Raw genomic sequence first — 12,288 nt, forward strand, 5'->3', positions numbered from 1 at the left:
TGGACATATTTTAAACACCTAAAACAATCTATATTAGTTTAAGTGTACGCTATATTTAGAATATTTTCACCTCTTTACCTTGCTGTCAGACAGACCTTTCTGACGGGGAACTGACGCCGTTATCTATTCTCTGTTCAAATTGACCAGACTCCGTTTACAAAAACAGTCATTTTACCTCTCAGAACACGGGTGGCTCATCGTTTTGTTTTAGTTATTGTGGGACTTTGATGGTTAGTTCAGATTCACCAAAGTCACACAAACAGACTTACTGATGAAGGCAGCGGTAGACCAGCAACTCCTGTGTTCTGAGAGGTAAAATTAATGTTTTTGTCAATGAAGTCTGGTGTAAAAGGCTGACTGAAGGTAAAGTCATGAAAAATATTCTTAATATAAGTTGGAGTTTACTCTAATGTCTTTTAAGTATTTCATTGAAAAGGCACTTAGAATAATACAGCTGAATGATCAGAGCTCTTTCCGCACGGATGGTTCGGAGGTCTTACAACGAGTCAAGATTTTAGCAGAGTGTATATGATTCTCACAAGCTGAACTGCCTCTTCCAGCTACACGGTATCTCGTTGAATTATTTTCAGCAGAGAAACGAGAGAGTCTGAGGTTAATTCATTTGGCACAACTCTGACCTCTGCTGTGATGCTCATATTAAGCCCCTTGTCCTGATTTCTTCTTTTTAAAACATTCTAAAAAATATGTTTATCCTCTGTTGACCTGAAGTTAGCCATGCTTTTATCTCATCCTGTTTGGACAACTGCAATTAAGGTTATTCCAGCTTAAAACTGATTTCTGTATTGTTGCTAAAACTGATCCAAACTGCAGCAGCAATGACCTCATAAGACATTTGACAACAGCCAAACAGTGGAGTTCAAAAGTGTGCTGAATGCGTGCTGCAAATTCCTTCATAGGATCATCGGCAGACTTGCAGGTGTGTTAGTTTACTGTGAATGAAGTTTACAAGCAGCGGTGATGAGGCAGCGAGCAATGTAGCAGTTCCAGCTTAGAACAAAAGAGCAAGCGATTGATTGACAGATTGAGCTGACTTGTCTTCTCTTGTTTCTATGGATACGTATGACAACAGAGAAAGTCACCCTGAACAAACTCACTCCATTAATGTTCATATATTGCAAAGGGTTGCACAACTAGATGCAAGTTGTAGTCCCTTTATGTTACACGAGGACAAAACATTTTTATGTACAACTAAGACTACCAAGCCTTCATCACAGAGGACAATTTGACCCGTCACAGTAGGAAAAGCACAGGTGTAAAATATCTAATTATGGATGGCTGAATTCCATCTAGCTATGTCAGTTTTTTGGTCATGTTATGGCTTAGGGGGACATTTGAATAGATGAGAGTCATTGCTATATTGTCATTAGTGACATTTCCTACTGTGACAAGTAGTGCAAATGTCTTCTGCGAAAAAATTGGCCTATTTGCAATGACGACCTTCGTCATATTAAATTTAACAAATACCAGAAAAACCTGACTGTTCCTATAAAATCACCAGTTTCTGAGCACTGCCATTGTGCCGAAGGCATCATTGATGTTACTAGTCCCACATGTGCTTTCGCCTGCTATAACAAGTCAAAATGTTGAAATCATTGAACAAGTTGGTAAACTTGTTGCATTTTCCCCGTTGGTTTGGTTTATTTTTGCACAGAAAAAGATTCAAGCGAACCAAAATGCATCACTTAAAAGTAAAAATGTTCACTCCATTCGTTGGTTAGGTGTGTCTGGAGCGGGACCAAGAATGTGCTTTATTGCTAGTCTAGGTCACGTTCAAACCACAAACATTAACCCAATAATATGGCCGACTGACATTTGAGAGTCGTGGTCGGAGCCATAGATTCTAACTTTACAAGTTCATTCTCGTGAACGCAATATCTCAGGAACGCCTTGAGGAAATTTCTTCAAATTTAGCACAAACATTCCACCGCGCTCAAGGAAGAACTGATTTGAATATGGAGTTCAAAGGTCAAGATCACATTATGTAGCCTCACCTTCTTCCCATTCTCATGAACACGATAAATCTGGAATTTCTTGAGCAAATGTCTTCAACTTTGCCTCAAACGTCGACTAACGAAGGAAGGTTCAACAGATTTGGTGGTCAAACTGGCCTCACAAGACACGTATTGGGCCATAAATTCAAGAGTTCATATGCTAATTATGACAATTTTACACAAATGTAATACAAACGGATACAATAACGCAGTGTTGACATTTTGGACAGACATAGATGACAACTGAAACACGACTGGTTGGCGGAGGCAAACACAACAGAGAGGTGGTAATTCTAGTTCTGAGATGAAACTGGGTCGTTTGCTTCTGATCCCGCCAACAAAAGCTTTAATTGGCCGATTGTTTCTTCAACTAGAGAGGCTGCCAAAAAGAAGCACAACACACACAGCGGAATAACTGAGCTAATTGTTGTGGAACCAGGCCAGACTAGATAAATCGATGAATTGAGGGTTGTACAGGACTCTGGTGAGGAACCTCTTGATTTACGAGTTGATCTACATTCCACCTCTTACCTGCAGGCATTAGCAACATTTCCTTACTGGGTGTCTGGGCTCACAATAAGGAAGGAATATCTTATTTATTCTTTGTACAAAATAATCCTAATGTGTGTTTAAGATTAAGCATTACAGGAAAAAAAGGCAAAGAAGGCCGTTGGAAAGATACACACTTTATACAAATAAATGCACACTTCATGAATAATAATACTCTTGTTGTTGAGGTAACATACAGAAGGAAATGACTAATTCATAAACATTTTAAAGACATCCAGCAGTTGTGTCTCCTCAGGCCAAGATGGGTAGATTTATATAACAACATGAATCTGACATGAAGCTGTTTCGTCGCACCAAAGGAAAACTTTTGATGTGGTCTGGGCTTGTGATTAGGATTCCCTCCAGCAGTCTCCCTGTGGAGGTATTACAGGCAGCTGAGGGGAGACCAGAGCACTCCTTTGGGACTGAATATCGTAGTCTGGTCTGGGAGAGTGTCGGGATCCCCCAGGAGGAGCTTTGGGGAAGCAGGAAGAGAGAAGACGACATCTGGGAGTTTGTAGAGCCGGTTACCACCAGGACTCACCAGGAAGATGGATGGATAGATGGATAGTATTACTTCAGTTTGAATGGACAAATGTGTATTTTATATGTTTGTGGCCTGCGCTTTATAATGTCACCTGACTTTTGTCTTAGTTGGACAGTCATTAACATTTACACAGATTAACATTAACATTTACATGTACATTAACATTTCCACCTCATCAACCTTTTGTGTTCAGAATTACTTTGTTTTGTAGTTGTGTTTAATTCTTCTGTGTGAAACAAATCGTTTAACGTCGTACAAACACCGTTCGTCCTCAGTCCTCAGCCTTTAGGTTGTTTTTGATCCCCACATTTACATATTATATGTAAATTACAGATACATATGATATGTAAATTTAATTTGTGGTTCTCAGGATTCCGTATGCGACGTGTTCTCCATATGAATGAACTGTATTCTGAGTGAGTGAGTTCACTTTCACTGTACGTCCTGAAACATCTACTGACTGACAAAAGATTGAATGGATTTTACGGTTGAGAGGACGGAGAAATGAAAATTGTGAAAGAAAGAAGAGTGGGAGGAAAGGTGTGTGTGTGTGTGTGTGTAATGAGGCCTGACTTGGTTAATACGTCAAGGCGAGGTTTGCTTTCTGATGCCAACACACACACACACACACACACACACACACACACACACACACAATGATTCTTTTAAACAGCAGTGGTGAAATAAAATCACAGCGATGAATCAACCGCTTGCTTTACAGTCTGAGGAACGTAATAATACCTCAGGTTTTTTTTGTGACACGAAAATAACAAATTTAGACTTTTGTTCGGTTTTATAAACAGCTGTTTCTGTGATTGTAGAGCAACACTCATGCTTCAGGCTGTGGTATCAGGTAACTTTAAAATGGTTGCTGCAGATGTTCCATCACTTTTCTCACAATATTTCCTCTCCTACCGTCTGGTTGGAATAATGTATTTGTGAATTCTTGGATTGATGAAGACAGAAAGCTGTTAAACTTTTATGGTTCTTCACAACAACAACGACACTTCTCTGAACCAATGAAGAGCTAGAACTCAATAATCCGTGGTGGAATGTAACTAAAGGCTTTCACTCGAGTACAAATTTGAGGATCCGCCTCCTCCTCCAGGAGCAGAGCTTCTCCTCTCTGGGAGCCAACACCGACACGACACCACGCTGCTGGAGACCCAGGACGTATTGCTGGACCCGCTGGAGGGAAGGGAGGCACGGGAGAACCAGAACCAGGACTGAGAGGAGCAGACTGTCAGACCTGCTGCAGTAGAATGAGAGGTTTTCTAAAGAGACTCTGGTGCTCAGAGACACTACCACTTTAGTCCACAAGGGGCGACAAAACCAATACAACATGAAAGTTCCTTGTGGTAGCTTTAAGAGAGGTTTTGAATGCAGGACTTATACTTGGAGTACTTTCACAGTGTGGTATTAATACTTTTACTTAAGTATAGAATCTAAATACTTCTGATGTAACACTATCAGTGGTGGAAGAAGTACTGGGGTATTTTTACTCAGATAGAAGTAGCACTACTACAGTGTAGAAATACCAAAAACATGACAACCCAGAGTTGACACCAGGATGTTTTCTAACACGCTTCATTGTGTTTCCATTAGAGCAGACACCAAACTCAAAGCCCCACAGAGACTTTGTTTGCCTCCGAACCAATTAATGAATTCAATTAAAAGTAAACAGAAGAGGATATACATAAAAAAACAAATAAAAATGAACTTCATCACTCCATAGGACAAGATAGGAGAAGGAAGAATTACATCTCTCTCGCCTAAAGCCGTACTCGTAAACAAATAATATCAGATAAACATATATTGATTTATTTTGTCTTACTGAAACTTGAATGTGTCGTAAAGAATATCTCAGCCTAAATAAACGCAGTATTGATACTTACATCGCTCGAAGCACCGACCGAGGACAATGTGTTTCCAGAGCTCAACAAAATACGACCAGTGAACTAGAATCATACCGAGTGTTGATGTGGCTTTAAAGAAAAAGGATCCGGACAAATGAGAACAACATCAGACTGAAGGAGATCTGATCAGATGAGGTGAACACACACACACACACACACACACACATATGTTAAGATATGTGTGTGTGTTATTCTAGTATCTATATCTAAAAGGCTAGCATTCCCCTCCCCCCGCAGGAATCATGAAAGCTTCATCTCCGCTGCTTCACTCTGAGCTTTTGTCCACATGAGTGGGAGATGAGTGTGTGTGTGTGTGTGCTAGTTGTCTATGTTTAGCCCGCAATTTTCATGCCATGTTACCGTGGCAACCCTCGGAGACAAAAAGGTCAGGTATGACCGAGTCTCCGTCTTTTCTTTTTCATTTGAGAAACTAAATGAAACGGTGAAAAACACACAACACGGCGTCTACCAGCAGGAAGCAGCCGGTGTGAGACAAACGGCTGCAGGTGGGTGGAGAGCTGCTATTATCCAGAGACGCTTTTAACCAAAATAATGTGATCGTGAAAGTGGCTTCAGTCCAGTGTCTCAGCAGAGCGTCGTTCCTCTGAGTGTCTGAGTGGTGGAGGACGTACTCAGAGCCTTTACTCTGGTGGAAGTACTAATACAGCTCCGTTTGTGTGACAATGCTCTCTACAGCTGATCCAAGAGGCTTTTTAAAGAGTTTATTTAGCTGCAGAAGGAGGAAACACTTCATTCTTCAGTTCATCACAAACATTCAACATCAACACATCTGGAGATACGAGGTTTTACCTGAACAGGAAGGAGATGAGAACCTGTCATCTAGAAGACACTAAAGCTGTCAGACAAATGTAGTGAAGTACAATATGTACCTCTGAGATGTAGTACAGTAAAGAGTACAATATGTACCTCTGAGATGTAGTACAGTAAAGAGTACAATATGTACCTCTGAGATGTAGTACAGTAACAAGTACAATATGTACCTCTGAGATGTAGTACAGTAAAGAGTACAATATGTACCTCTGAGATGTAGTACAGTAACAAGTACAATATGTACCTCTGAGATGTAGTACAGTACAATATGTACCTCTGAGATGTAGTACAGTACAATATGTACCTCTGAGATGTAGTACAGTACAATATGTACCTCTGAGATGTAGTACAGTACAATATGTACCTCTGAGATGTAGTACAGTAACAGTAGAATGTAGCAGAAAAGAGAAATACTCAAGTAAATTACAAGTACCTCAGATTTGTACTTAATTCCAGTACTAAATGAATAAATCAAGAATCGTGTTACTTATCACACCGTGAGCCATCAGCAATGATAGATCCCACACGCTCTTGCATAACTGGGCTCATTTACATGAAAAAATGCCCAATTTCACCATAAAAAGTCACAGTGACACATTTGTTGCCATGCAACAAGGAAATTGAAAATGAAAAGCCCAAAAAAAAGAAATAACAGAAAAGCAGAATTGCTCGTCTCCAAAACTTTACGTACCGCCGATGAGACGTGAAATAAAATCCAGGAAGCCCAGTTTGAGTGAATTTGAAGCCCGAATACTTCTTAAAAATATATATAACTCAAATACGAGTCACTGGAGTGAAGGTCACACATTAGTAATAAAGTACTCGAGGAAAAAGGTCTTCAGGGTCTTTTACGGTAGAACTAAAGTCATCAGATGTTATTAATTGGTCCTTGGTTGAAAGTCGGAGCACTTTTGTCAAAGCCTCCTTAAAAAGAGAAAAACATTGATTATTGTTGGAGACTGAGCTAAATCTGTCATTGATCGCCGGGATAACATTCATCCAATCAGGAGCTCATCAGATCGTATCGACGCTGATCCATTAACAGTGTCTCCTTAACCGAACCCTCGGCGGGTTATTTAAAGCTTCCATCTGTTCTCTGTTCAGAGCTGTGAAATCCTGCTGCTGCTCTTTCTCTCACTTCTGCAGGATTCAGTTGTTTTTCATTAACACTCAGAAATTAAACACTTTTGCATATCATATATGCAAATATATATAAGTGTGTATATAATGCCTCCTGTTGCTTCAGGCTGTAATGGATGGATTAAAACTAAAATATACTTTTGGGTCTGTAATTGGCAGAAACAGACGATGTTGAATCATTTTCAAAAAAATATTGTTTACATTAAAAAAATAAACATTTTAACTCTAAAATGCTGACATTGACTCCAAAAATCTAGTATAAGTCGGACTCTAGTATTTCTACTAGTAGTAGTAGCAGTACGGTAGCAGCAGTGGTGGAAGAAGTACGGAAGTACAAAAGTATTCACATTAAGATATACTGGTCTGTTTGACTCTAAATGGACCATAATGTACTAAATGAACATCATGCTGTATTGAAGAAGACTTGAAACTAGAGATTGAGACCATAAACTCATGTTTACAATGTTTACTGAGGTAATGAATCAAGAGAGAAGTAGAGTCATTTTCTCATAGACTTCTATACAACCAGAGGAGTCGCCCCCTGGTGGACACTAGAGAGAATGCAGCTTTAACACATGAAGCTTTGACTTCACTTTTCAAAACTAAGAGATGACATCAGTCTGAGTCTTAATTTCAAAATAAGAGATTGTTGTTAGACTGTAACACCAGTGACATGACCCCAGGGGACCACAACATATTTTTGTTGTTTTGATGTCATTTACATCATATATATATGATAGTTATTTATACATTATTGCATTTTAAATGTTAGAAAACATTGTTTGTGCTTTCGTCCACAGAATCAACACAAAATTAACTTTCTTAAATATGTTCAAGATGCTTTTTATAAAGGTGTTATGAAAGAATTTTGCACAAAACTGTCACAAGTCTGACTGTAATAATGTAACATGTGCGAGAATAATGAGCCCATTTATTGATATATCTGTATCCCTTAATACCTACCTGGTTTTGAGGGTTTTTGGGAGGGCCCAAGTCTTAATTGAATACTGTAGATACAGTACAGCAGTCGCTCTCAGTGTGTGCTGCTGCTAGCAGAGCAATATTAACAGTATTACACTTGTAGCCGCACAGAAAGAGACAGATGGAAATGTTTGAATGTGTTGCTCCTCTTTAAATGTAATTCTTCCACCGCATTAAATGAAATTTCACCGAGATATTAAACTATCTCATCTTGTTCCTCTTCACGCTCTCCCTCTCTGTCCTCCGCCTCTGCTTGCTCCATCACTTTTCCCTCGTGTTCGTCCTCCCTCCCTCCATCTGTCTCTCTGCGGTAAATGCCAGCTGAAATGAATATGCTTATTCGGCGGGCTGCCGGCTCGTAGCTGCGTGATCAATGAGGCTCCTGGCTGTTGGTTCAGGATCTATAGGGAGGCGGATCATTAGAAAAACAGGGGGAACCAGGCGCGAGCTGGTTCATTAAAACTACATCGCTCATTACGTATCGCAAAGGTGATAATATCGCATTTATCTTACTTCAAATAACTTTTCCATTTGTCTTCGGTTCGGCCTTCTGAACTCAGGATCAGTCAGTTTCCTGTCAGCGTTCAGGAAAAGAAACGGTGTCGATAAGATGAAGGAGAGAGAAAGATGGAGAGATGGGAGGAGGAGGTGAGGATTAGTGCTTAATGCTGCTCATTTTTAAGTTTGGAGAAAATATTTCCAACAGTCACTCATTCTTCTAGTTTTCATCCAAACTTTCAGCCGGAGAAACGACTGAAGTGAAGTTGAGGCATCCGATGTTTCCAAAAAAAATAGTAGAAAGTACATTTAGTACAAATACTGTACAATTTTTACGTCCAAGTTTATTGTCATATACATTGAAAAGCACAGTTGTACATTCAAATGCAATAAAAATGCATCTGCTCTGGTTCTCTCATCACTTAAAAATATTATATGATAAGAATAAATAAGAGAGATTCTACAATAAATAAATAAATACTACACATCAGAGGCAAATATTACACTTTTTACTGCACTACATTCATTTGATAATGTTTTTGCGGATTCAGAATAAAAATACAAAACACAATTAAGAAATAGATAATGATATTAAATATTAATAGGACTTTATTCAATGTATCCTCATACACAAGTTTGTATAATATCCTACAAAAAATTACAAATTTGTCGTGCGTTTTCCTACAAACGTCCAGCAACAAGTGTCAACTTCCGCTTGTTATTTGAATACAGTCTTTTCAAAATAAACTTCAGTGTTCACAGGAAAAAAACGTAGTTAAGTTTCGGCAACAAAAATACTTGGTTTTTCGGAAAAGATCAACGTTTCGGTTAAAATAACTACTGAACTGCCGTTACTGAAGTATGCAATTTCCAAGCTAGCCAGACAAATCTCTTATTTTGAAATATATATATATATATATATATATGGCTTTGAAGAGAGCATTGATAGCAGCTCCGTAAGGCCTGTTAGACCGTCCCAACCACAGATATATTTTTAAATAAATCATGACGCAACCCTCTGGAAAGAGGTTTGCAATAACACCTTCTCGATGACCAGCAGCCCCAGATTACAGCCAGTTCAATACAAGCTCACACAAAACACACACAGCTCAACACAGAGTGCACTTAATGGGGTTTTGCCGACATCTTCGCAAGCCCCCGGTGCACTCCTCACTCTTCAGACAGCTACTCTCGCTCAGCATGGCTTCTCACGCCCAACCCTAAAATTCTGCAACAACATAATCACTATCATCTCACAAATCCCCGGTTACTGAATTCCACTTTCCTCTTCGCTCTGCCTCTCGGGAGAAATTACACCCATCGGTCACGTTAAAGACAAAACAAAAAAAACACAACGCCATACTTATCACCTTGACAACCATTTCCCCCAAAAAAGACCATTATTGCTCAACTGGAAATACAGACACAAAATAACAACGACACAATGCTGTTTGAATTTGTGTTTTTGCTTTGCTTCTTTCCCCCACCATGTTTGTAAATGCACAAATGGAATAAAACAAGAACAAAGTGTCTGACAGCAAAGTAAAGCAGTGAAAATATTCTAAATATAGCGTAAATTTAAACTGATATTCATCTTTTAGGTGTCTAAAATACGTCCACAGCAGTACATCTGCTGTAGGAATACACTGACTATGGAGTACTTCATACAACCACACTTCTAAAACATCACAAACATGCAGCATTTGTAGATATGCCTATGAAAAATGATACGCCGTAATTTATAGATATCCCACAAAATCCTTTTAAATATTAGCTGTGTAATCATGAACGAGGAAGTATAAAGATGGCAAAAAACTACACAGAGGAAGGGGAGGTGAATCGGTTCAACAAACAGCGTTATTTTAACCCAAACCACGATCTTTTCATCCTAATTAAGTATTTCACCATCTTTTCCTAACCCTAAATAAATAGTTTTGTCGCCTAAACCTAACCTAGTTTAAATCTAGTTTAACCTAGTTTAATTAGAAAATACTGTTTCCATGTAACTAGCGGGAACGGACACTTGTTGCGGGCTTTCATAGTCTATATTTTTACATATGTTGTATGAGGATACGTTGCTTAAAGTAAGTAGAAAAAGAAAGGAGGTGGTATAAAAAGGTAAAAGGGCAGTAAGAAAGGAAAGAACGAGGTACATAAAGAAAGAAGACAGATAACGATAACGAAGAGGAGAAGAAGCACTTTAATGGAAATGGAACAGAGCCGAGGATGTTAAAAGAGTGAGACAGCGTCATTATCACGACTCAGCAAAGTGTTTTTACTCAGGAGAGACAGGAAGTTAGTGTGTGTGTGTGTGTGTGTGTGTGTGTGTGTGTGTGTGTGTGTGTGTGTGAGAGAGCGACAGACAGACAAACTTAGAGAGGGTGAGACAGTTTTTTCTCGTTGCCAAAGGTCGGCGGATCAACAGCTCGTCTGCTGCTCCGATAACACTCTCTAAATTAGACTGAAGTGATTTATGGAGGAGAAGTTTATCGTCATTACATAGACGGATGAATATTCATTCATTCTCTATCTCTTTCCTTCTCCTTTGTCTTTTGTTCTCTCTTCCTCTTCCTCTCCATCCCCCGTCGTCAAACAGTTGGAGAGTCTTTAAACAGCAGCTGAAGGATTGAACCTCCCCTCTGCTGAAATAAACTAAATCCAGTCAATAGGACGTTAATGGAAACACAATTTATGACTTTAATTTGACCAAACGGGGTCAAGCTCACGTGTATGTGTATGTGTGTATGTGTGTGTTTTACGTTGCCGATATTGAAAGTCAGTCTAAGATTGTAAATTTACGAGCACATACACACACCTGTCAGTATTTCTGTGTGTTTAAATCAGCTGAAACTGAGCGAGGCTGCAGACAGCAGTACACATTAATGACAGAGCTGCCACTGATGGTTATCTATTAATTATTCCAATAAATAGTCTGGAAATTCATGTTCCCCAGAGAATGAATCCGTCTTTGGTTGTCCTCTTGTTATGCGAGTTACGTTAGCCACGTGTTAAATGTTAACCACGAGTTAAATGTTAACCACGAGTTAAATGTTCACCGCGAGTTACAATGTTAACCACGTTACAACGTCAACCACTTGTTACGTTAACCACGAGTTACAACGTGAACCACGTGTTACGTTAACCACGAGTTACAACGTGAACCACGTGTTACGTTAACCACGAGTTACAACGTGAACCACGTGTTACGTTAACCACGAGTTACAACGTGAACCACTTGTTACGTTAACCACGAGTTACAACGTGAACCACGTGTAACGATAACCACGAGTTACAACGTTAACCACGAGTTACAACGTGAACCACGTGTAACGATAACCACAAGTTACAACGTTAACCACGAGTTACAACGTGAACCACGTGTTACAACTTGAACCACGTGTTACAACGTTAAACACATGTAACGCTAACCACAAGTTACAATGTTAACCACGAGTGTGATTGTTAGCATTTATTGGACCTATTGCGTATACCATACCCATCAAATCACACCAGCTGTTTATTCCATACTTATTCCATATTTTCTTTTGTACATTACTCTGCACTTAACTGGTCATGAGTTTGATACTAAACTGCATTCTGTTGTCTCAGTACTCCGTACAGTCTAATTTAGCTCTAAGCACCACTGTGCCTTTATACAGCCTCACAGAGCCGCTAGCATGATTGCAGACTTAATATAACGATAGTGATGTTTGTTTCTCTGTTTTTCCATCCAACGCTTTGGTCCAGAGAAAAATATGGCAACATCTCCTTTTCCCCAGAGGATGAACCCTTTAGATTTTTACACATTCCCTCA

The sequence above is a fragment of the Anarhichas minor genome, unplaced genomic scaffold (genome assembly GCF_050575085.1).
Source record: "Anarhichas minor isolate MPS153535 unplaced genomic scaffold, ASM5057508v1 ptg000045l, whole genome shotgun sequence".
NCBI lineage: Eukaryota > Metazoa > Chordata > Actinopteri > Perciformes > Anarhichadidae > Anarhichas > Anarhichas minor.